At 36.0% G+C, this 26,590-nt stretch overlaps 1 long non-coding RNA gene across 1 annotated transcript; it reads left to right on the top strand.

Annotated features, from left to right (window-relative positions):
• Positions 1-11: 11 nt before the first annotated feature.
• LOC147652620 (uncharacterized) lies at positions 12-26,155 on the top strand. The gene is made up of 2 exons (XR_015287634.1): positions 12-229; positions 23,014-26,155. It is a non-coding gene; the product is annotated as an uncharacterized LOC147652620 (long non-coding RNA).
• Positions 26,156-26,590: the final 435 nt, after the last annotated feature.

Here is a 26,590-nt window from a genome sequence, read left to right on the forward strand (position 1 = left end):
TCCCCTGCCCTCCTCCCTCGCTGCCGGGCTCCCCTGCCCTCCTCCCTCGCTGCCGGGCTCCCCTGCCCTCCTCCCTCGCTGCCGGGCTCGTGTGCACGGGGGTGGAGAGGGGGATCGCTGCCGGGGTGGTGCGGCGCTGCTCCGCTCCAGCCCCAGCACCGCGGGCGGCTGGCTGGGGGCTGGGGCCGCCACCCCCGGCTGCACCGCAGAAACCCTAAAGGCAGGAGAGGTTAGAACCATGGGAGGGGGCACAAGGACGGGGGAGTGCGAGGGCGGGGGGGGGAAGGGGGGGGGGGGGTTGATGGGGGGGGGTGATAAAACACAAGGGCGGGGTTTCCATGGGAGACGGGCGGGAGATGCGGCCAATCGGAACAAAAGAGAGAGAGGCTGGGATTGAAGCGTCTCGCCAATGGCGGGCCGCCGCCGGCAGAGCCGTTGCGGGGAGGCGGGGGCGCTTTCCCCTCTGCGGCGGGGGCGGCGGCGGGGCGGGCGTGCGCGGGGGCCGGCTGCCGCCTCGGGAGGGTCCCCGCCGGGATGCGGCGTCACCTGGGTTACGCGCTGCGCCTCGCAGGCCCGCAGCTGCGTGGGAGGACGGCTGCGATGGCCCGAGGAGGCGGTGGGGTAGCGGGGACACGTCCGAGGCCGGCTGCAGCGCTGGCGCGGGCGGTGCGGCCCTCGCTCCGTGTCCCCGCCGGGCGGGGGACAGCGCTGCCGCTCCGCGCCGGAGCCGGGGACGCGCCGGGCTGCATCGCGCAGGCTTGGAAAGAAATTAATAAAGATAGGATTGTTGCGCTGTGACAGCCGGTCTAGCCGGAGATGTGCGACACAAAGCCGCGTTGCTTACCTAAATATTTCGTGGAGAACTTAAAGATATTTCACTGCGGCGAAGGTTATTTCTGCTTACAAATCTCAAATTATTCAGGTGGAAGATTAAAACGTTTTAAGATGCCGGGGGGGATGGGGAAGCAGGGCTCGGGGAATTGTCTGTGCACCAGGAAAGCATTTTTACTGTTTGACTATTTGCTATTTATTGACTCGTTTCCTTTGAAAAAAAAGAGTCTCAAACCGCTGTAAGAGTGGCCGTAGCGGTCAGAAGTGGAGCATCAATTCCGTACAGAATTCGGGAGCGTGTGTTTATTGCGCTACACCACGCTCTGTGCTAAATTCGTATTGATGTGTGTGTGTGCGCGGCATGGCTGCTGACTCGATTCCTCCTAATACACGAGCTTAAAACCTGGCTGTTTGTGGACGAAATCCAATTTCCATTCTAAGCTCCCTGAGAGACAGCCTTAGTTTTAGTAATCACTTACCATTAATACTGCCCCAAACAATTTTTAATACTTAAAATACACTTATCATGTATTATATATAGCACATCACCTCTGCTTATAAATTACGAGTCAGATAGGTAATGCATTATAGGATATTTAACCGTGCACACACTAACATCTAAACAGGCTCCTGCCCAAATGCATTCACAGATTAAGAACCCAATCCAGCACTGTACGTAGGAAACTTTCAATGACTTCTTTGGGAATTGCGTTCCAGGAATGTGATATCTATCCCCCTTGCCAGCAAGTGAAATAGATGCAGCAGATTCAGTAACAATTTGATAGCATATATGGTCAGAAAAACGATTGTATAAAAATGGAACTTTCTTACTCATCATATACCCCTTGTATCTTAGATACTCTGACTCATAATTGCTTAGTTTACTGACTGAAATAAAATTCTAGGCTTCTGTTACCTTGGCAGTTGCTGACACAATTATGGTACAGCAAACTGGGAACTGGTTCTAGCTCTTCCATTTTCTTTACTAAGTTACAGCCAGAGAATTTTATTAGTATTTGAGCCAGAAAGAGCACGGCATGACTTGTAAATCTCAGGTCCAGTTTGTAGGATCATCAGTCCTAAGAGGCTTCTTTTTATTTGCAAACCAAGCAAATGTCTTACAGAAACTTTTGAAGACAAAAATAAAAACCACGATGTTCAAATTAAGCCATCTTGAGTCAATTTCCGCAGTGGAACTGGATAAATTATAACACTGCTCCCTTTATCTCACTGACTACGTCCCATTCATCTGTAGCAACATTGAAACAAACAATTCTCTGGTTTTTAGACCACATCTGTTTTACTGTGCCCCCTGCACCAATTTTAATTATGTGACAGATCTGATTGGATTCAGCACCTGCAAGTCCTCCCTTTGGGATCTCCAATTAGTTTATAAAACATTTATTTGATTGCATTCTTGAAACAAAAGCATTGTTTCATCCTAACAACAGAAATATTAAAGTGTGGAATAAAGAAAGGTTTTAATGTGATAAGCGTCTATGTTGTTTGTGTATCTAGCTTCCATAAGCTTAGAGGAAAAAGTGGTAATCCTGAAACCTAATTTCCTCAGACTCAGCAGATGTCTGTCCTGTGTTAGCCTGTTTCTTTACTGACAGCTGTTTCACAAGTGCCTCCCCTTGTCTCTACAGAATGCCTTTTGTTTAATGATTTCCCTCCACACTATCTCCCATCCCACTTAGACAAGCTTTTTCAACTTTTCTAGTAGTTTTAGGAGGTTTTTTTTTATACTTTCAAGGCAGGCTTATTTTTAAATAAGTTAGATTTAACCAAGTAACTAGCCTCTCAGCTAGTTTCTTAGTTGCAGTTCTGCTTAACCAGGCGGATATCTGTACGTAGTCAACGTTTAACAAATACCCACTTAGTATTAAGGAAAGTTTTAATTATTACATCTATGCTTCAGAATATGCACTTTTTTTCCTCCTTATTTAATTGCTTGGAGCAGTGATAATGAAGGTCTAAGGGCGAACATCACATAAAGTGCAGCCCTCTAGTGGCAGAGGTCACTTGGAGTTTAAAGCAAGCTGGGTCTTTGTCATGGGTGGGGGCAGTGAAAGGAACAGCTTTTAGCAAAATGCGGGCAAGTGCCCTGCATTGTTCATGGCCTGCAGCACGAGTGAGTGCAGTTGTGGTGGCCTGTAATAGCACCTTGCTCCCACTCTGTTGTAATGTCTGTGCAGAAACTGCTAATGGAAAGCATAAAAAAGTGTGTATCTGTGGAGTTTTCCTCTTTTTCCAAATCTGTAATCTGTTGTTCATCTTTTCTGTTTTCAGCCAGCTCCAGGCTGGCATACCTGATCAGAGGTTCTTCAAGCAGTTGTGGGATCTTGATTTCTTTCCTGTCTGTATCAGTCTTATCCTACCATTTAATGTATTCTGTAACTTCAGTAAGAGTTTGTTCAGAGATGATGTGGAGTGCACATTCCATTTGCCAGCTTTATTTCTCGAATCATTCTCAGCTGGTGGAGATATGGATGGTAGCATTCAAATTAATCTCTCCCACAGACATGAAACCTATGCTTAGAATTGAAAGGGATTAGGAACTGGGGGAAATTAAGCATGTATATGAACAAATAGAAATCTGCATAATAACTGAGGCGAAGTTTTAGTAAACATTGCTTAATCTGATAAAATCTACTTTGTGGAACAAGACTCAGTCTCTTGTTTCTTTTAGAAGTGATGGATAGTTCTCATCTGACTAACAGAATGAAGAGTTCATTTTTCCTCTTATGGGAAATATGACAGGGTCCAATAATCATTAGATGAAAAACGATACCTCTTAAACATCCTGGCTAGGTAAAAGAAAACAGATTCTGTCTTTGTCCAAAAGGACTGGCAGCTTTTCATTACTGGATGGTTGCTGTGACTCCTGTAAACTTTGGCTTCACCAAAATTACAGTTAGTGATGAACTCAGAAGATTCTTTCAGGTCTTTACCGTCCATCTTCTGTTTATAAAACTTTTTTTCCTCCAGTAATCTATCAGTTAATCTATTATAATTCTTGATTAAGTTATTCAATTGTCCTTATTTAAATATTGCAGGATTTGTTAATCAGTAAATATTTTTTCATTTCAGTGGAACTTCTCCAGGATTCCAGCAATATTAACCTGAAAAAAATCAAACCCAGCATTTGGGAGAAAAAGTTGAACACACATTAAACAGAAAATGACCCAATTATCTGGTTTTCCACATTTACATTGCTTTTATTATCTGCATCGTATTATATGCATTGCCAAACTAAAAGCCCAGTGTTAACAGTCATACTCTTCACAGAAAAGAGCATGGACAGCTGCTAAGCCTTTTCATATTGTGGATCACTGCTGTGTAGTAACTTTCTTTTTCTGGGCAACCAAGGAAGACAACTTAAAATCAGTAAAAATGTGACCATACTATTTGTCATAACATGAGCATGTTGGCTAAAATACTTTTTCTGGTGATGGAAGGAGAAAGTGTTTGTAGGAAATCAATGCCCATTTCTTCTCTCTCAGCAGAGAGGTCACCTGTCTCCTGTTCTGAAAAAGTTCATCAAAATTCACTTTTCTTTGGCGTTAAGGAATTGAATTGATCTCAGTTCTTCCTTGCTGAATCTGTAGGTCAGCTTTTTAACGGGTTACCTGGGACTTACCCAGATCTCAGTGTAAAAAACAAGACAGCCTCATGACAAGGTAAATTTTCATCTCTCCCAAGGAAATGGCATTGTGGATCCAGATATCTGAAAGTGCAGTGGCTAAATACCCCAAAAAGTCACCCCCCGGTGACCTTTTTGTACAGTAATTTAAAGACCTTTCATCTCTCAGAATGAAAAAAATGAAGACTTGATTTTTCCTTCCAAAAATAGTAGTACTTTCTGTTTTCTTTAGTCTTTTTTTTTATTTTGTGTTATTTTGGTTTTAATAGAAAAATAGGTTTTCAGCGATTAAATCTGATATGAACTATGAGTAATTCCACTGTAATGAAACAATGTAATATCACTTGTGAGAAATAGCAGTTTCTCCTTTTGTAGCTTCATCAGTTTACAGTGTTACTGATTGTGTACCTTTTGTTACTATTTTACAAAAGGACACTGGTGAAGCATCTGGTCTACAAACTGAATTCAGCCAGTTATCACCCCAGATGCTTCAGCATGCATTCCTTTAACGTTTTTCTTATGTATTTTTCAAGGAAGCAGTGTATCTATTTCCAATCTGTTATTAGAATTGCTCTAACACAGTAGATAAAATAGTATTACTATTTTATGTGTCATTTTGCCCACCCACCACCAACCATCTTACTTATTTGAAATTTTGGAACTCTACAATAAGTGAAGTAAGGGAAAAGATACGTTAACAGCAAAATCAGTTTCTTTGATTCTGTGGTCAAGCTCAATCTCCTTTCTGGAATAATGTAGTCTTACAATATAGGAGCTTAATCCGGATTGATTTAGAATTTTGCTATAGTTCAACTCAAATACAAAAGTTATTTTAGTGGACAAGATCAGAAATCTCAGTGGAAAAGGAACAGAAAGGGGAAAAGTAAACATGTTGCCCTGTGGACAAAGGAAAAATAAGGAGGCAATAATGACAGAGGCATTGATTTTTTCTCTTGTAAATAAAATTTATATTAAATTATGTAGTGAAATTTGAGTTGCTCTGATCATTTTGCTCACTAATAAAATGTATACTACTTGAGATTATTAAAGACAACTCTATCCTAGTAAATTTATATTAGTAAACTCTCCTACTGTTAACCACCAAGAAACTCCGTTTTGTCCTGTATAATTTATTATCAATTTTCCAAAGAACTGATGCCTTGAGAAGGCTGACCTAGAACATCTTGGGCAGTACAAGAGCCTGGCCAGGGCTACATCCACAATGGACCCAAAATGCTCACAAAAATCAATGACTGGTCACAAGGTTTCACACTTTCATAAGTTTTGGTCCATCTGCATATTGAGGTTAATTTTTCAATTACAGCTTCAGATTATGAAGTCCCAACCTTCTTGTTTTCTCTCTTCAATCCACTCTTGTTTATGCTTTTGGGCCTGAAACCTGTAAGGACTGTCCTTGGTATCAAGCTAGAAAAGAAATTGTTTTATCTACCTACCTTGTGAAGAGAGCTCACTAATACTAAATATAAAGCTCAGAATACTTAATATGAAGCTACACACCTAGGCAGCACAGAAAATGAAAAAATATGAAATCTAAAACTTAAGGCATTATTTCCCCCCTTTAGAGGCTTGACAAGGCCTTTACCTTGTTGAGTCTCTATTGTAAATATCTACTAATATTAGGTATTTAATAACAGATAAATACCTAACAACAATAAACAACTAACAATAACAAACATCTAAGAGATAATAATAGTAAATAATCATAATAAGCTATTCTATCAGAAGTAAGTTTTAAGATTATAATACTGTTATAATTGTAGAAATTTTGCCAGTGGAAAGTCAAGAAAACTGGTGTCTCTTATATTATTGAAATGGAGACCTCAATGTCTTTAAAAACACCTTTAAAATGCTTGACATAAAAAAAAATTCATATGCCAGTATATTACAAATTCAATCTTCAGCACAACAAGATTTTAGGAAACCATTATTACCTTTAAGAATACACTGGGAACTTTAAGAAGTTTAGCAAATACCTTAGAATTTCTTCTTCAGGAAATTATTTCACTTCAACAAAATTTAATGATTCCAATTTTTTTTCTACCCACTTAAAATTGATTCCTACAAAATATCCCCGAACTGGAAAGTCCTCTGGTGGGGGAGGGTAGACAGCTAAAACTGACTGCTAGGATAAATTGGCCAGAATGATTTGGCACATATCCTGAGTTTGCCATGAAAACATGTATCTGTGTGTCAGCTGCACACAAAGGCTATCTGGCCCCAGAAAAAGCACAGGGATTAGGCATAATGCTGCCTATTTGAGACAAAGGGTGTTCCTTAGTGCAGTGAGGTTAAAACAGACAGCTCATCAGTAGTACAAGTCTATCTGAATTATTTAGTTACCATTTTGAGCCAGAAGGAAATGGTGGCAGATTATTAATGACTTTTGGGGTCTATTCATCTCTTTATTTTGTTTCAGTGAAAGAAGTTCTGGAAACATGAAAAGGTGCCAAAATTTGAGCTCAGTTTTACTTTAATCACTTGCAAGATATAAAATCACTTTCTTATTTCAATGCTAGTTGAAAAATATAACTGATTTTGATTTATATTTCACTTAGACTTATGAGGTTGCTATTTATGTTTGTAAGTGGGTGCATGACCAAAGTGAATGGAACAAGTCATATGCTCTAGAAAATATAAGTCCATGGATCTACTGGATGAAAACTGTTTTATTGATTTCAGGGGGGTTTAAGTCATTCAATACAAAATACTTCAGGGAAAAAAAAAAAGAATAAAGAAACTATATAAGAGATATTAACATAGACTGCAATGCATTCTTGCAATAAGAGAGGTTCTTGTCATATTCTAGTGATGGGCAATTTGAATTAATTTTGAATAGAAATATTTATGGATATGTAATAAGATCATTAAAAAAAAGTATTTAGGAACATATATTTTTTCATTTCAAAATAATTATATAGAAACAAAGTAAAAGCTGGTTTATAATTTATAATTTAATATTTGGCAGTTGTCAAAATGAAGGCTAAAGATAGTTTCCAATAATTTAAAATCACATATTAAAGTGAAAATCTTTACACAGCCATGTGTTATGCTGATAAAAAACAGATCTAAATAAGATATTATAGAAAGTTACACATTATATTTATAAAAAAGCCTGATTATTTTTCCTGTGCAAATTTTTCAGCCAAGTAGGAGGACTCCTTTCTAAATATTTGTATATTTATTTTGTTCTTATTTTCATTCCAAGGTTCAGGTTGTTTCCTCTAGAACAGAAAAAAAAATCGTATGTTAAAACAGTAAAAATAAAATTGCTGCAGAACTGAGTCATTGCAAGCGAGATGAAAAATAAAAAAAGTACAAATTACAAAAAGAAACCCAGAAAGAGGATCACAGTGCATTAGCAACAATGCTTGCAGATGTATCATGGTAACAACAAAGGTATTTATAAGTGGACCTCCTGCCTCTGTCGCATGCTGTCTTTGCTTTGGATTGACTGCTGTTAGATCCCTGTAATCCTGAGCCCCGGGATCTTGTCCTACATGTTTACCCCACTTGGTATGCATGTCAGTACGTATTTAAAATGGAAATGAACTCTAATCTTTGTATGTGTTAATAGAAAAGGGTTTTAATCTCCTAAACCCCATATTTACAATGGTTTTGTTTTGTTGTTTGGATTTTTTTAAATCAAGTTTATAAAAAGCTGCGTTCAGAATTTCTGCTTCTATTTGTTAGTTTATCCACTTAAGTTTGGTCAATATTTGGCATTTCTCAACTCAGTAATGTGTCATGGCAATAACATAGAATATATTCAAAGATAAGGACAAGAATAGATTAACAACTACTGTTAAACTACTACTAGATTAAACTACATTTTAATAATGGAAAGTCTTGTCAACTTTCTTATCTGTAATGCACTCATAAGAATAAAATTTCATATTTTAGAAGACTCATGTTAGAAATTAGGTGCGATTGCCATTCACTTGTGAGATTGTTGTCATGTAGCTGATATGTGGAGATTAAAACCTTAATATTATCTAATTTAGAAAAAGTTCATTAAAACTATCATACCCCATTCCACTTGAAAATGCATTGTTGACAACGGATGAAAAATAATGTACTTCCTTTGAAAGTGGTGAAAAAAGTCATTAATATAGCTGAGTTCCAGTCCTCACTCCTGTAAGAAAATTCGTATTTTCAGTTCTTCATACCCAGTACAATTCTTGTGTCCTGTAGGATCTATGTGAAAATTACTGCAATTTCCATATTATGGTGGTTATTTATAAACACTTGCATCGCCCAGCTGCTCCTTGGAACTTGGTTTCACAAGCATTTCTCTGGGAGCCCTGTTCAGTGACTGAGCACCCTCTCAGTGAAGCACCTTTTCCTGATCTGGTTCTGGTCAGAACTTCCCCTGATGGAGCTTTAATTGCATTTCCTCATGTCCTATCACTGGTCACCAGAGAGAGATCAGCACCTTCCCCTCCACTGCTCTTCTTGGGGATGTTGAAGACTGAGATCCTCCCTCAGCCTTTTCTTCTCCAAGCTCCAACTAACCAAGTGGCCCTGCCTGCCTCTCCCTGCCTTTCATCATCTTGGTCAACCTTTCCTGAATGCTTTCTAATAGTTATATGCTCTTCTTGTGTCGAGGACAATGATATATATGTGAAATTCCTAGAGTAATTTGTACAGTGGTGTGATAAGGACGTTTTTTCTTAAGAACCTAATGGAACAGGTAACTCCACCTGGATAGAACCTTATCCTTGGCATAAATTCATTGACATCAGCAGGCTGTCATTAGGGAAATGGATCTTCCACTTAAGAAAATGTGTTTTAAATTTAGAAAACTTTTATTTTTTGCCTAGTAAAAGTAGTTTCAGCATTTTCCAGTCTGCTTTATTGATTTTAAGATTACTTTTGGAACTAAAGGTAATGTGGTAAATATGTCAGCCAACTCAGTCAGTAAACCCCCACTTTTAATATCTGTCATCCAGTGTGTCAGGTTATTTCCCAAGTTCAAAACAAGTAACAAACTGATAAACTAACAACACACTAGGCACAGAAAGAATACACAAAAAATTATATTGATTTCATTAAAACATGACGATTCTAACATCATACACAATCAGTAAAGCTATTTTTTTTAAGCAAAATATGGCAAGAGTAAAAATTGTTAGAGCAAAAATATCTTTGCTTAGTTGCATATATTTTTCATTTTAAAATAAATGTGTTAACAGAAATGGGACTATGGAAAACTAATTTTAAAGTTTAGCTAGATTTAAATAGCAATAGAATAGATATTACTTACTACATGCCTTACTATTTAATGTAAATTCTTCCCACCCACCCTCCAAATTAACTTATTATGCTCTTTTAAGAATTTAACATTATATAAAGGTGAAAGATATGGTACAACTTTTAACAATTTAAGAAAACAATAGAAGATGATGATTCCAGGATATGAACAGGTTAAGGATTTTTTTCAGTTTTTAGTGTCTAACTCTACTAGTCACAATATAGGCAGTAGCCACATGTGGTTCTGCCAAACTCAGAGATACTATTCTGTATTAAACCCTGAAAGATTTTGTTCAGTTATGCAAACGCCCATTCACTTGAGTAGTCTTTATTCATATATGTGATCATATTCAACACCATGTTTTATGAATAATCAAAACACTGAAGTGTTCCAAAAGAGTGATTTCTCTCTTCTTGTGTTTTTGCACAATTTTCTATATGGGCAAATATTCTGAAGAAACTATTAAAATTGTTTATTATGTACAGCAATACATGCCTGTAAAACATTTTGTTTTCCTATTTCTACAACAACGTACATTATTTTTAGTCATTATAATCTGAAGCTGCACTGTTCTTGAAATATGGTTTTGTTGATCAGATTTCTTAGCTAAATAATGCTTTGCAAATGTCTAGAAAATATCAATACCTCAAACTTTTGTATTTTTCAAGTCTGACTTTTGATAATTATCTTTTGGACTTTGTGGGTAGATTATTCATTGTCATAAGGTGGGGGAACTGGATTCCACTATCTCCAATGGTTGAAAGCCATTTCTTTCATCACTGCAATTGTCACATTAGTGAAAGAAAGCAGTCAGCATTCCATGAACATTGTACTTCTTGAGAGTCTCTAAGATTTCCCAGGAGAATAAATCATATAATCAAGCAAAAATGCTTGGTGTGATCAATTCTGCAATACAGCGTTACTTTTTCTGGAAAGTAATTTATGAAAGAATTAACTGTGTCTGTGTTGTTCAGTGTTGTCTATGTACTTTAATAAAACATATGATGACAGCAGGCACTAGTCATGGGACTCTGAACATTATTTTATTGTGATTGTTTTCAGTATTCAGTTTGATGAAATCAACAAGCTGGGTAAATCCAGCCACCTGAGAATGAAGTTAAAAATTGTAATTACTTTATGAAAATAAGCATAAAACTTATATTTGGTGAATTTCAGTTTTATTAAAAACCTGTTGGATCTGAATTACAATTAAATGACCAAAACCTTTAAAATAAAAGAAAAAGAGATCATCTGTTCAAATGCAAGTATGTGCATATATGTGTCCTTATACCTGTGTACGCACAAATAAAATGCACGCATATAATGATGTGCATACCTTGTGTGTGTAATTGTACATACATTTATGTGTATATTCATACATAAAATCACACAGCAATTTTGAGCCCTCTAGTGGTAAGAAACTTCTCAGTTAAGAAACCATTATCTCAGCCTTAGAGTCTAAACTCTACAGAACTATTATGTCTTCATGTAAGTCCAGGGTAGCTCCCTGCAGTTGGCATGGGTCTGTACATAAAAATGTTAATGACAGCCTAGATCTGCAAATCATGGTATTGCTTCCAGCATGGTAACTTTTCTACATTTTCTCTGTTAAAAAAATAGAGAAATATCTATTCTGTATTCTTTTGACACGTTATTGATAATTTGTGCAACTTGTTAATAATAATTAAAAAAAACCAAAAAAACCTGCAATCTTCTGGCACAAATAATGTCTGATAAAAGGGAAATGTTTTCAAACACAGCATCCTTATTCTCAGCCTTGCATTATATAGTTACACATGTAGATATTACAGGGAAAGGAGAAAAAAAAATCTGCATTTCGGAGTGGGAAAGTTTTCACGGCATATAACTTCAGTCATCTAAAAGCTAGGTTTCTAGGCTAAGGGGGCTTGTACTCACCTCGCTGTCACTTGAGGCAAATAGGTTGTTTTAAAATGAGTTGTCTTGTAAAGGTGTCTGCGAGAGAGCTGTAAGATAGGCGAAATATTTATGGTGCAAGGGTCTCTCTATTTTTCAAGGAGACCTAGATAGCAAACTTGGAATCTATATTTTCTTTTTTATAAGGCTGAAACAAAAAATTATATAAAAAGCCTAGATTTGAACAAGATTAAATAACACAATAATCAATACTATTGTTTATAGCAATACTTATGTAATTAATATCAGACTATAAGATGTAATAAAATATTAATAAGTATGTATATTATAATAAGACTTTAATAAATAAATCTCAGTCAGGTTAATCTACTATGTGGCATAATCATTCTGCAAGATTACTATTACTTTGAGGAAACTCCAGAATAACATTCAGAAGTGGTTTTTTTTTTTTCTGGTGCAGAATAGATTTGATGAGCTCCAGAGATAAAATTTTTAATTTTCCAGTTGGACTCAGTTTAAATATTTGTCCTGGATGACCTTATGAATTCTGCAGCTGACCTTCAGGAACTTTGAGAAATTTCTGCAAGATCAAGGGAGCACAACTGTTCAGTATGGTAAGATTTCTAAGCTCTTTTCACAGGGAAATCTTACCAGGAGGACCTTAACTATAGTATTCTTTCCCTCTGACCACAGTGCTATAATCAGGAAACATGTTGACTCAAGAACAATGAAAGTGTAGTTGACACAGGTTTTTATTCATATATGTGATTCAACACAATTCAGAGATGAGTATCTGTGTTTCTGGAATTATTTAACTTTATTATTTAACTTTAACTTAACTTTATTATTTAACTTTATGTGACAAGAGCTTAGGACAGGAAAATTACATATGTCATAAGCAATTCTCATTTTAAAAAATAAAGCAACAATGCTGTTTTGGATGTACCAAAGTGTCTCTGTTGGACATACTTCACAAAATCAGATGTTATTTCTTAGTTGTGAAATCTTTATAACAATAGTATATGATGTCTGGATAAAAGTATTAGTATACAAAATGATCTTAATTTTCTTCAAGAAGGTCTAGCAATTGCTTTGGCATGACTAAAATATAATGATAAAGAGGTTTTAATGAGTGCTTAAGCAACCAGGAATTCTTGATGTCAGTCTGATGGAAGAGGAAATTAAATTTGAAGACTGCTGGTATAAAGTCATCAAACCAAGTTGTACTTCCTGATCTTTTGCAGCTGACATCACTATTATTCTTCCTGCATCCTGTAATTATTTCTTCAGGTCTACAATAGACTAAGATAGTATTCACTGATGTGTCACAGGGAACAACAATTTCCCTATGTGGGAAATCACACTTCACATCCCACCCAAAGATGAAATAATTTTAATGCCTTAAATAAAGGGTTTCTTAAAAGTCTGCCACCAAATGAACATGGCTGAGAATATAAACTGTATGCCAGAGGAAAATAGAAAGACAACAAAAATTCAGTTCCCATCCTCTAATATATACTACATCTTAAAATTTCAGTCGTGTTTAAAAGACTTTTTCATGGCAACCGCTAAAAAAAACATGGGTTCAGTTGCTGTATGGGCCATTTGCTTAGAGTTTGAACTTGTTGATTCTTGCAGATCCTTTCCAAGTCAGAATATTCTCTGATTCTACGATTCTTGCCACCGAAGGTTGATTAATAAGGGTGGGAAAGAGCAGCCTGTTGGACTTCCTGTGACTTTATGACTTAGGTAGCAGGTGCTAGATCTCAAAAAATATCCCCCTTGTTCTCCCATTATTTGGAAACAAATACAGAGGCCAGAATAGGCAACTGAGCAATAGATTGCCTCTGCTGCTCAATGTCATGTCTATTGTCCAGCAAGGCTAGCAAGGAAGCAGCAGTAACCGGATTTTATGATGTGAGACATAAGTTTCATAAAATCTCTACAGCCTTTAATATTAAATGGTGTCAAGACTTGATCTGAAGAACTTGAACTGAATGCATTTCAAAGAGATTACTGATATGCTTTTCTATTATAAGGATTTATATGGTAGTGTGACAAATCATAAATAACATCATCCCATTCATGCTCCAAAACGATTGATGTCTAAGATTATGAGGATCCCTCTGTGGATACCACCTTATGATACACTAGCTGTACCTTCCTGAAGGAACAGGTTCTTCATTATTAGCAGCTGAATAGCAGGTTTTGGTGGGCTGCTATTTTCTTCGACTGTTTCAATTTCTGCATGTCATTAAGGGCCAGGAGAGAACATCTACATTACAAGAAGGAAAAAGAGGAAGAGGTTCCCAAACAAAAAGGTGTTTCTGCAATGACACTGAATTCCTCTGTTGCATTTATAGGTCTCTTTCTTTGATATTTGAGAACTGAGTTGTCAAACGTACTTTAGGAAATATTTTTATAGTTTACTTATAGATGTGAAGAAGTAATCATATCACAACAAGGGAAATCTTTTAAAAATATACTCAAAAGCCTTATCACTAAAAAACCAGTGAACAACATCTTGTGTGAAATAATCGGAATCATAGAAATGCCTGGGTTGGAAGGAACCTTAGAAGATCATCTGATTCCAATCCCCTGCTGTAGACTGGGATCTCTTCCACTAGATCAGGTTATTCAGAGCCCTATCCAGCCTGGCCTTACACACTTACAGGGGTGGGGTAGCCACAGCTTCTCTGGGCAACCTTTTCCAGTGCCCCACCATCCTCACAGCAATCTTTTTTTTCTTCTTGCTATCTAATCTAAACCTACTCTCTGTTTAAACCATTTCTCCTTGTCCTGTCATGCTCCTGTAAAAGATCCTTCTCCATTCAGGTACTGGAAGGCCACAATTACATCACCTCAAGGTCTTCTCTTTTCCTGGATGAACAAACCCTGTTATCTCAGCCTTTCCTTATGGGCGAATAATCTTATAATATCATTTTAGAATATATCTGCTTTCCTTCTTATTGCATATATGTACATGTTTGTTCCTTATGATGTTTATTGATTACCCATTTAATTTACATATTTCAATATGCTTTATACTTGCCAAAAAATAATTATGTGCCTGACATCACAGCTCATTAAATTTTGCACTGTTTTGTGAGACAAAAACCCTCATAGATATATACTGAGTAAAATATAAGGAAGCATCGAGCTTCTTGAAGACAAGATAATTAATAGGCTTGATATGATTAGTGAACTGTCTCCATCATTAGAAGAAAAGTAAAACTCCACAGTGCTCTGCAAAGCAAGCCTGGCAGAAATTTTTCAAAGTGAAATGAAGAAAACAATAATTTTCAATTCTTTTTTCTCGTTATTGTAACTGTGGTCCTTTCTCTAAACATCACCAGTTCTATCCTCTAGAGGAGATAAAAAAAATCAAAAATCTTTAATCACAACACATTAATGCAGCTATATATAAAGTGAAACAACTTCTTGACTTTATAGCCTAAATTATGAGATATTATTATACACAGTGTGCTGCTCTGAGGTGTGCAGATGAGATTGTGGAGAGTAATAAAGTCTGCTACAACTTCAAAATTCTCTATTTTTCCTTATAATCCTCAAAGCATAATGGGGTCTGAGTCTCATCCTCAAAGACTGGAAAGGACATCATAATTATTCAGTGCAGCTGCCTATATTCTCCACTAGTAGAATGTCTTCCACAAATTGGAAATTGCATCTAATTCTGCTTTAAGAAAACCATAAACATTCCTAGCCTTCCTATAATTCCATGTATTATTTCTAGAAGAATTATCCTAATTCCAATTCCCAGTAATTACTTTGTGTTCTGTTTCTGACTGCATGATCAAAAAGCTCAGTTCTGTCAAATATGTCCCACAATGAAATACTTATATATCAACCCATCTCTTAAACTTCCCTTCAATACACCAGATAAATTTAATTACTAACACCTCACACCGTAATGAAAGTTTCACAGCTCTGTAATCTTGGCTTTGGGGCTGCTGGGTTTTGGTTTGGTGGGGTTTTTTTGGGTTTATTTGGGTTTTTTTGGGATGGTTGGAGGAAAGGTAGGTTGGGGGTTCTTGTGGGCTTGGGTTTTTTTTTTGCATATGTTCCCCAACATTTCTCATCTTCATTCCCCTTTATTTTTTATTCAAAGGTTTTGTTAGCTCTCTTTTCACAGGAAAACAGAAAGCTCATACTGAGGATGTGATCTATGGTAGTACTTAAAATCTAGTTCTAGCCATTGTTATTTTAAGACAGCTTTGATATTCTGTAGATACAAACTGCTTTCATGAATTCACATCATATTCCTCTTCAGTTGGACATATTAAATCAATTTTTTAACAATTTAAATCACTTGATTTGAATTACCATAATTGTAACCATCCATTGCATTTTATTAGCCTACCAATCAAATAATCTATTATATATATCTAATCTAATGAATATCCATTCTAATGAATTATTATATATATAATAATTTTCAAACTGTATACAATATACACTGATAAAGCCAGCTTCTTTTTAGCAATTTTCATAATGTTCACCACTGAGTTCCCTGTTTCCTTGTGGAGATAAGAATTGTAACAGATCCAAACTTTTTTTTTTTTTAGTTACTTTTGCGTACGATTTATGAATTTCTTTTCTTTGTTCATGCCCTTCAAGGATCTATAAACCAGGGCTATAAAACATAGGTAGAGAGAGGTTAGAACTGGAACAAAGAAAGGTATCCAAAAGATCCTGGATATCAATATCAAAACAGTTTCTAATCCTACTACATCACACCTATCAATTTCATAACGTGCAAGCATTCAATTCAAATACTTATACTTCATGTGGTGAATTAAATCTAGGTGTACACACATACTTTGTTTACCATCCCATACCCTAGTCAAAACCAAAACCAGAGAGATAAGTCACAAAACAAATAAGGTAAATAAAAAGGACCATCTGAGTAGTAGTAATTATAATCTCTTGTTCAGTACCAGCAAAGTTACGAATTAACAAATCCATTATATACCTGAAATGATGGGTAGGATAGTTCATTTCTTATTCTATGTTATATCCTTTTCTGGATAACAGGACAATTTTTGCAAATCTCACTCCCAGTTTTCCAAGATAAGTTAAAAATTGGCAGTGATTCATTAATTCCTTTGAGACTTCTGAGTATAAATTACTCAGTTAGTTCATTTGAAACATTCTCATATGGGAGTAGATGTTGTCTTATCAGTGCTTTATTTCAGATAGAAAATGTTGTTTTTCCACCAACATTCGAATGGTTTGGCCCTAAACCAGCCATTATCTCAGCTTCTCTTACTCTAAATGAACTTATAACCTTTCTGAGAAAGATACAACACAGTGTTCCACCCTCCTTTGTCCTAGTAGATAATTCTGTCATCTTAGAGCTCAGATGAAGTAAAAACACTCAGTAAGTTGCGCACATGCTTCTTCCCCAAACACAGCTTTCTCGAGGAGTTCCTCTCTCTTTCTCTGCTGTCTCCTACAGGAGTTTCTTTCCCACCTGAGCTTGGCAAGAGGTCAGAGTCCCACTTCTAAAAGAAAAGCTAATCTTACTTTGTGTTTATCTAGTTTTGTTCCAGATAATGCAGAAATATACACCGAAAAATCTGTATTCTCAATGGTTCTCTGCCATGCTGATGGCTTCCTGTGACTTGATTAGACAAAACAAAAGTCTTTGTTAATATGTTCATGTTGGGCTACTTCAGAATGAGAGGCAGAAAAAAGGGACTCAGAGAAGCTACTTTCTTTATTGGAAATGTTGTCTAGGGAGTAAAAGCTGGAAGTAATGTTAATATTTTAGAGCAGTACTTTGGCAGGAAGACACTTTTAGTATGTGATATTTCAAAATCTGGAAAACATTCCTTGATGATATTACATATTTTAGAGACTCTCTGAGCTGACAGTGTTTTGTTGATACTTTTATGTGTGTTTGGATGTTTTTGTTGGTATCTGTAAATTCCAGAATTATTTCTGCTATCAACAGAATAACAATAGCAATGCCTTAAGACTGCTCTTTTCTTTTTTCTCCTTATTTTTTTCTTCCCACTGAAATAGATACAAAAACATCACACCAAGTTTGGGGAGGAAATTAACTGATTTTTCTAGAAAGTTTCTAATTTTATAGTGGCTCCTCTGGTTGTAATCAATGATCCTTCAAGAATTAACCAACTATACAGGAATTTACAAATAAAAGCTAAGAAATCTGGTGACTTAATCTGGGAAGAGGAGAAATGTGATCATCTGGGGTAAAAAGTGTAGGACTGAAGACAGAGTAAAGGAGTAAGAATGCTGGGGGATTGGAAAGTGAAAGAGGGGAGATGGAATGGGTTAGCAAAATGATTGTTGTCAACTGAGCTATAAAATTCTGAAATCAGAACAAACAATAAACTGATCAAAGAGAAGATGCAAAGAGAAGAAAATGCATTGTAAGACAAACTGGGGTAAGGAAACTTTGGAAGGCTTGCTAAAGAGACAGTTAAGGAGACTGGGGTATGAAGACCAGAGCGAGGACAAAATAAACTGAGTTTGGATGGAGAAAGTAAATAAACACAGATGTTATCAACCTAATACTTGTTGGTACGTTTTGCTTAAACCCAAAAAACGTGATTCTCTTTGAGTCTTCATTTTTGCAGTTTCATGTTAAGGAAAATAGATACAAAATTACTTTAAAAATAATACATTAAAAGGATAGGATAGATATCAACAACCTGATGTATTGAACAACCTGGTGTAGTGACAGGTGTTCCTGCCCATGATGGTGATGAAATGGGACTAGGTGATCTTTAAGGTCCCTTCCAACCCTTAAAGTCCTATGATTTCATGATTCTATGATATTAGGACAGCAGGCTAAAGCACTCAGATCTTATTACAGCTGTTCACTATCAAATATAGAGAATTTACATTCCCCACTCCCCCAAACCAAAATACTGTGATACCAGCTTTGACTAGATCGTGCCTTTCTGCTCTTCCACAGAAAACAACTCAGCCAGATGATCAGGGTATTGCATGTATGGATGAAATTAAACCTTAAAATACACAAAATAACAGATCATTGAATATCTTCAGGCCTACAAAAAAAAAATCCCCAAAAAACATTAAATATGAACTAATATACTTAGGGCTTCCAGAGTCTCAGACTTACATGTGTTTTCCTAATTATTTAGACCAAAATTAAATACTAAGTTGAAATAAAGCAAAATTGATATATCAGAATACTGTAATTTACCCTTATACTTTTAAAAAAATCCAAATGAGAGGAATTTCTACTATTTTTTTTCAGAATTCTTATTTAAGTGCAACACTTTCCACTCTGAATGCACTAATTTTATATAAGACCATTTAAAGTTGTTTCAAAATATCTGAGTGCTTTAAATCTCATCTTAATTTTGCTGATGCATTAAGTTCATGTAATTGACTATATTATGACAAAACATAAAAAAATATTGAGCTTGTTCCAAACATCTTAATATGTTTTTTTTTTAAAAATACCAACTTGTAGCAATGGCTTCACCTCTCTACAACAGAATAAAATAATGTATCATTGCTCTGAAGTTAGTATTTTGGATGTCTAATCATACTTAGGATGCACTAAATGCCAGCTTAATAATTTTTATGACTCAGTTCTTTTTAAAAATAGCCAGTATTAAGTTTTTCTAATTTTAAAAGTAGCACAGCACTAGGAGAAATTAAAAGGAAAAAGGCATGACATCCTATGTGTAAAAGTAGAAAAACAGTGAACAAATAATTCTAGACACACAAGCCATTGGCCCAGATACATAGGAAGAAATACTTGGTGCAAGCAGTAAGGTTTAATTAGGCTGTAACTTTTAACAATTGAAGTCAGCTGGGACGTGTCCTGCAGTAACTCAGACCACAAGGGGAATCATTACTTACGCTTCCACTTACTGGACAGCTGCTGCCAGTATTCACCACTTCACAGTCAGCTGAGCCAATTTCTAGGACCTCACATATAGGAAAGCTGTGAAAGCTGTAACCCTGTTTTCTCTTCTTTAGATATGGCCTTTCTTTTCATCTGCTTCAATTCTATTCCATCTGCCAGGATGTGACAACGCGTGCAGCGCTCTAACCCACTCCAGCAAACTGTGGCTATAGGGGTGGTAAAAATACCTCCCATTTGCATTCTGGAAGCATAAGAAATACTCTATTCTACTTCCAAACAAAGTGAAGGTGCAGTGTCCATATAATTGTAAATTGTAATTATCATAGTAATTATTGTTAACAGTAAGTGTAATAATGATTCTATAGTAGCCACATCAGAAAGAAAGGGCTCAGTCTGGTGGTGAAGATTTTTGGCTGCATTTTCCTCATGCTAAAGAGAGTAAAAACTGAACGCTAAAGAACAGAAAATAAAGGTGTTATATTTGGACACTTACTCCTTGGCAGTTTTGCTAAATTTTCCATTCCTATTATTTGAGTGGGCAGATTAATGGCTGCACAGTGCCTACATAAACCCTATACTGACGTTCAGAGTCTTTATCATAGGCTCTCTTTCTATTTCTCTCTCTCTCTGCTGGTACAACAGCCTATGAGATGCTTGAAACACACCATCCATAGTAAACAATGAATAAGAGAAGAAATTTTGTTAAGTTTGAAAGAATAATGCAAATAAAAATTTTCTTATTATTTCTCATTAAAATGTATTCATCTATAGTGTATCTTAAATAAAGGTTGACAAACAGTTTTAAAAAGTTTGTTAGTAGAGGCCTAAGAAATAGCTTAGCAATTTTATATATACCATTAGCTAAAAAAATTAGGTTGCAGAATATTAAAAGTAAATAAATCTTTAATTGCTACTATTTTAAAACTAAAATGAACTAAGATGGAATAAAGCAAAATAGTGAAACCCGTGAAAAAGATCTACAAATTTCTTGTCTCTTAGGTCAGGCCTTAAATACAGTAGTGGATTTGCCTACTCCTTTCCTAAAAGTGAGATCAAATTATAAGTATTTATAAAAAGCACAAAGTTTGCTATTTGGAAGTCTTCAATGGGCAAATCTCATAGTATTTTTATTTTCCCTTTGTCAACATCAAGAATGGCTCTTTTTCTCCCTCCTGGGAGGAATTTTTCTCTGCTTTTCTATTAAAATGGATAAAACTTGAGCCAGTGAATGTCTGAAGGAGGAAAAAGAAATAGAATCTAAGAAAAGTAAAAAGTTTGAAGGCAACTGAAAATTGACAAATAAGTGTCAGAGCAGAAAACTATGGCAGTTTGCCAACCAGCTGCGAAAAGTAATTCAGCTTTAGATAAAGAGATTTTAAAGGGGAAAAGGACAAGAAAACTTCAGAAAAAGGAAGAATAAAGGAGCAAAGAATAAATCCTTAGAGCTGTGTTAAAGAAGAAACATAGGCAGTGCTTTGTTGTTTTAACTGCAGAACTGCAAGAGGGGCTTTTCATTGAGACTTTGAATAGCACCAAAGAAGCAGGCAGAATAAAGTGGAAGCACTGAAGTTTTCTTTAATGCAGTAGCTTATAGACAGCCATCTAAAAGGGATTTAAAATAAGGTTTTCTAGACAAATAGAAATTATTAATGTCAGTTAGAGCTTTCTTCACTAGTCTACATGTGGACATAAAAACAACAGTGTTACATGCGGTCCTGTGTACAAATTCATAGTGAGAAGTGACTGAGATTGTTAGACAAAGAAAATTAAGCAGTTGAAAATATCAATGGAGGCCACCCTTACCTGGAAGAGAAAAGTACTTAATATTATCTGCAAGATTTATTTCTTTTTTTTAGGTACATGATGTTTTTTTTTATTTCATGGTCAGAGAGTATATAAAAGAATTGAAGTGATGAGTACTGTCTGGTTACAACAGCAGACCAAAATAGCAAGCTGGCATATAAAATAACATGAAGGAAGGTGGTCACAGGCTTGTCTTCTCGTCTGTCACTAGGCCTTTTCATCAAGCTGTGAATAGCAAGCCAGCATGACGTACAGCCGCTGGTTATTGAGCAGAGATCTAATGACTGCATCCACTGTGCCCCACCACAGCACACTCCCAAGTTCCCTCAGGACAGCATCTCCTGAGCAGCCAGACTGTGCAGAGCTCAGTGAGCCACTCAGGGGGCCCTGGGAGCACCACCTCAGAGCTCACAGGAGGATTCCCTGGGAGCGCCAGGCTCTGCCAGGGAGCTCACAGATGCCCTCTACATGAACCACATCCTTTCACCTCCATTATTCACGGCGTGCCTGCTGCATGAAATTCCCAGAGAAGCGTAGCATGACGCTGCAGCTTTCATCTTGCATGGGCAGGAGACACAAGCTCTTTCACATCACAGCATGCACCTTAGGTACATAAAAATTCTGCCATTAAGAAGACAAGAGCAATTTTGGCTTGCATCAAATGAAAAGACTTGACATGTGTAATCGCTATGAAAGTTTCTCATTTCATACAAGCTTAGGCAAATGAGGGATTGAAGCTATATTTTATTTTTTATGGCTACATTTTCCAGCAGTCAGCTGCTTCAGAATAACAATAAAATTCCTAATGATAATTGTTTTTCTTTTGGGAAGTTTTTTTGGCAGTTTTTATTTGCTTAATAATTGTTCTGCTACTCATCAGTGCTGAAGGCTATACTCACACTGGGCTATAACAAGTGCGTTGTCTTTGTGCCTCCCATGACCTGTAAGCTTCCAAACTTTGTCACCATCCTTATTTTCGGTTGTCTCGTCACATTCCTAATTTTTCATTCTATATTTCTGCTAATGTTTCACATTAGATGTTTTAGCATGGATTTTCTGAATTGAAAGTGCTTTAATTAGTCTTTTGGTGTTTTTTTAATAAATATTTCTTCCCTTGGGCATGTATATCTTATAATAACTATGTTATTTGAATATGTACCAGTGGTGTGAAGGAACCATACCCAACAATAAACTGTAAGAGAAGGAAAATTATTAAAAAAAAATTGTCACTTTTTGTTTTTGTTTGCATCCTTCCTATGACATGGAATTTTTCTGCAAAGTCTTTTTGACACATTACCAAATTGGGGGGGGGGAGGAAGAAGGAATAAATTATTTGAGACATCTGGCCTAGAAAATTAATCTCACAGGTTTCAAATGGCATTCTCCCCATCAGTGTCAGTGGGTCCATCAGAATGTCGTCTGAATTATTATCTGTCATTTGTGATGGGGAGTGTAGACTCCTTTGAGTAAAGACAATTTGTGTATAGCATTGAGAGCAGTTACACTGCTTGGTAATGGAAAGGAATTTTATTATCATCTGCTCTAGCATTTAAATGCCATTATTTGTAATTTGTACGGTAAAGATGTTGCTAGCAACTAAATGAGAATTTGTGAGTCATGAAAAAAATAACAAGAAGGCATCTGTTATGACTTTCCATCCTGTTATTCTAGGTATTTAATAACAATTACTGAACATGACCAGGGATGTCTGTCATTCCACTGCTCCATCCGACAAATACCTCCACTGACATTAAGGATTTTACTAATGCAAAGAAGAGTTTGTGGACTCAAACTATGCTTTTGTAACTAAAGACCTTAATCTGGCAGTGACCAAACTACAGCTCTGGAGCCACAGGAAGAGCAACTGCTGGAGAAATGGCTGCCCATGTGTGAGTCAAGTTCAAAACATTTTACATGTGTTCCAGTATACTGGAGGTGTTACCTGCAAGACTGTTATCTCCCAAATGCATAAAAACACATTTATGCCATATGGATTCTAAAGTCTTTTTTAATATGGATGTTCATGCATGATTCACTACTGTGCTACTTCTGGAGTGTTGGTCGAGGAATAGCATGCAATATTGTTATAATGATGTAACCTTATCTCTGATTTTAGCAGAGAAAAGAGTTCCTATTTTTTTTATTTGTTGTTTAGATTTGTCAGACCATAAAACTGAAATTATAGTGTTGCCTTTAAAAATATCTAATTAGTAACTGTTCGTATTCAACAACCTTATTTGTTTTTACTGGCTTAAGTTACAATGTGTTTTTTCAAGTGTTCTATGAACTGACTTTTTGTACTTTCTTTAAAACTTCATTATCTTTTGGATGACAAAGTAATTTTCATCTCTATATTTTTTATCTCCTTTTATCTAATTTTTACTTTGATTTTTCTCTACAGAAGTGCATATGTTTACTCATTTATTTAGAAAATATTTAATGAAAATTTGCATTTTCATAAAGACACCCTAATGCTTTTAGATGAGTTGTGTTTTCTTTCCTAAAAGCCATTTTAAAGGCTGTGCCTCCCCAGTTCCCTTTAAAAATAATGAAACTCTCCTTCTGGGGTACAGCTATGATCCCAGGAGATGTGCAGATTAGCAAAAAAATTAAACACAAAGCATTTGCTGCTTTGAGAGTCTCTGTAAACCACACTGGAGAGTAGCCTTCTCCATGACTCAAGAGAGAGCTCAGGTACTGCAAACTTTGGCTTTTTCTTGGAAATATAATTTTTGTATCTTAAAGTTACAGATGGAAGCTGGAGCAGTGTTTAAGATGAGCATCTTGATGAGAGTTGTTGGATAAATTTTTTGTCTACTTGTGGAACAGTTTGATAAAATTTTATAACATTTTGCAAAACTTTTTGCTCAGTATTCATGGCGTATTTTGTCTCCAAATCAGAGAATGACTGTTTCCTTTATTGGGTATTTGATGTTCAGCATAAGGGCCAGAATTTTCTGTGCCATGGAGAAACCTTTAAAGAATCTCTGTTCAAAATATTTTCCTTCTAGGCTATTTAAGCTTTGAGAGGTTTGAAAATGAATGGGTAGCAAGGGCCTTAGAGCTATCTGGTTATAAACCAAACAAAAGGTAGCAGAGGTACATGAATTATAAAAGCTCATCAGAAGCGCAGAACTGGAAAACTCCTATAGTGAATTTTTTAAAAAAATTAATTATTTTGAGCATACTAAGATTGCATTTATTGGATTTCCTTAATAATATTACAGCTTAACAACAAGGCACTTTTATTTTTCGAAAAAAATATTTTCTTAATTATTTTTTTTAAATGATGAAAAACCTGATTCCCTTTCAGTTAGTTTCAGGAACCCAATCAAGTGTAAATCTCACCAATCAACTCACTGCTTGCATTTAAGTCCTGTTCCATGCCAGTGGAGTACTGCAATATTTAATCTTTTTTTGACAATCTGCATCATTATTTACAAATCACTAAGTGTGGAGAGCTACAAAGCAACTGTAGGAACTATTTCTGATTGCAGCTGTTTTTTTGGCAACATATCTTACCTGCATCAGAGGCTTCAACTAATAAATAATGATTTAATTTTCTACACAGTTTCTCTCGCTATGTTTTCCCTCTTTTATTCTTCATGGAAGGTAGAGTGCTGACAGTGTTCTACCCTTCCAGCAATGTATGCAATATCCTAGCATACAAATATATTAGAGAAATGCTGCTTGTTTAAGTTAAAGTTATTAATTTATTTCTTTGTCAAACCTGGCACATTTTTATGTATTTTGTCTCACAAGTTTTTGGTTTACTGCCTAAGCCATTAAAGCTATCTGACTTCTTCATTATTTTTCAAATTTCTTTGGCCATTGATGAGATACAGTATTAGTTTTGTAATCTGGAAGTCAGTTTTGTCAATTAGGTAAAATATTTTTTTAAAAAAGGTAACTGTCAGAGAATTCTAATAGGTTTATACCACTATTAGTTTAGAGTTGAACAGGCTGAAAATGTTCATAAAATCCACATTGCTATTGGAAGGTGCTGGGAGAAGCATCTGCTCTTCCTTTTTAGTGAGTTTCTGTTCAGCAGTACCTACAAATCGTTCTGTGTGCCCAGTACCCTGGTATTGGATGTGGGAGCCTAAAGCCAGCTTAGATTATGTTTTAAAACATAATCTTATGATCTCTGTTTCCTAACCTTGTTTCTCAGTAAGTATCTTCTATGAATATATGTAGATGTAAATTAATAGCAAACTCATTTGCAGAGCATAATTACTTATATTACCATTAATACATATTTTTCCCAATATTTAAGTAAATTATTGATTACAACAATTAAAAATTCTTCTTTTCCTTAACGATGCATTAAAATTGGTAGCAATATATTAGTAAAGATATTTTTTCAAAGCTGACTAAAGTTGCCATGCAGCCTGGGTGGTTGTAGCATTTCCACAGATGTTTTAAGGCTCACTGCCTGTTCCAGCCCCTGCTGCTCCCCTCTGGGCAGGGTGCAGATGAGGGGAGTCCCAGCTTGGCTCCCCCCATGGGCCTGGGGGATGCTCAGGGAAAGGCAAGGACTGAGTGCTGTCAGAGCACTCAGTTTGGAGTGCTATGGTCTTTCTGGTTTTGCTTACTTGTCAGGTGAAATATCATCTACATTAATTGCATGGGTGGTATTAGTTGAAATTCTTATCTAAGCCTGTCCATGATATTTCAGATGAATAAATGAGTTTGTATACTCTCTGTTAGTGCACATATTCATTGCTGCTGTTATGTACTTGTACTTAAAAATAACATATCACTTCCACAAATTTTTTAGGATCCTTTAAAATAAAAGCTACATATTGTTGAATTTTTTTGTATGTGCTCATTAGTAGTTTTGAATTAATGCCTTTATGAATTTCCTGTTACAGATGACAATATAAAGCACTGTTCCATTTTTTGATCTGTAGATTTGTCACAAATCTTATGTAGTCCTTACACAGATAGAGTTAATCACATGAGTTTGCTTCTTTCAGTTGGTTTGTTAGCCAAATTAATTTGTTACTTAGATGCTGCTTTATCCATAATTATTTACTAAAGGAATCCCTTGCAATAAATCATCTTTAGGACTGATTGCTAAAAAAAAAAAAATGCAACCTATGTTTCAAGTATCATACTGAAAAAAAAAAAAAATCTTTGCATAATAATGTTTGTCAGTGCAGAGTAAATAAACAAATTATTTTTAATAGGTACATACAGTTCTTCAATTTGGTAGCTTCTTTTACCCACGCTACCCATGCCTTGT

Source organism: Cyanistes caeruleus, chromosome 6 (genome assembly GCF_971803275.1).
Source record: "Cyanistes caeruleus chromosome 6, bCyaCae1.hap1.1, whole genome shotgun sequence".
Classification (NCBI taxonomy): domain Eukaryota; kingdom Metazoa; phylum Chordata; class Aves; order Passeriformes; family Paridae; genus Cyanistes; species Cyanistes caeruleus.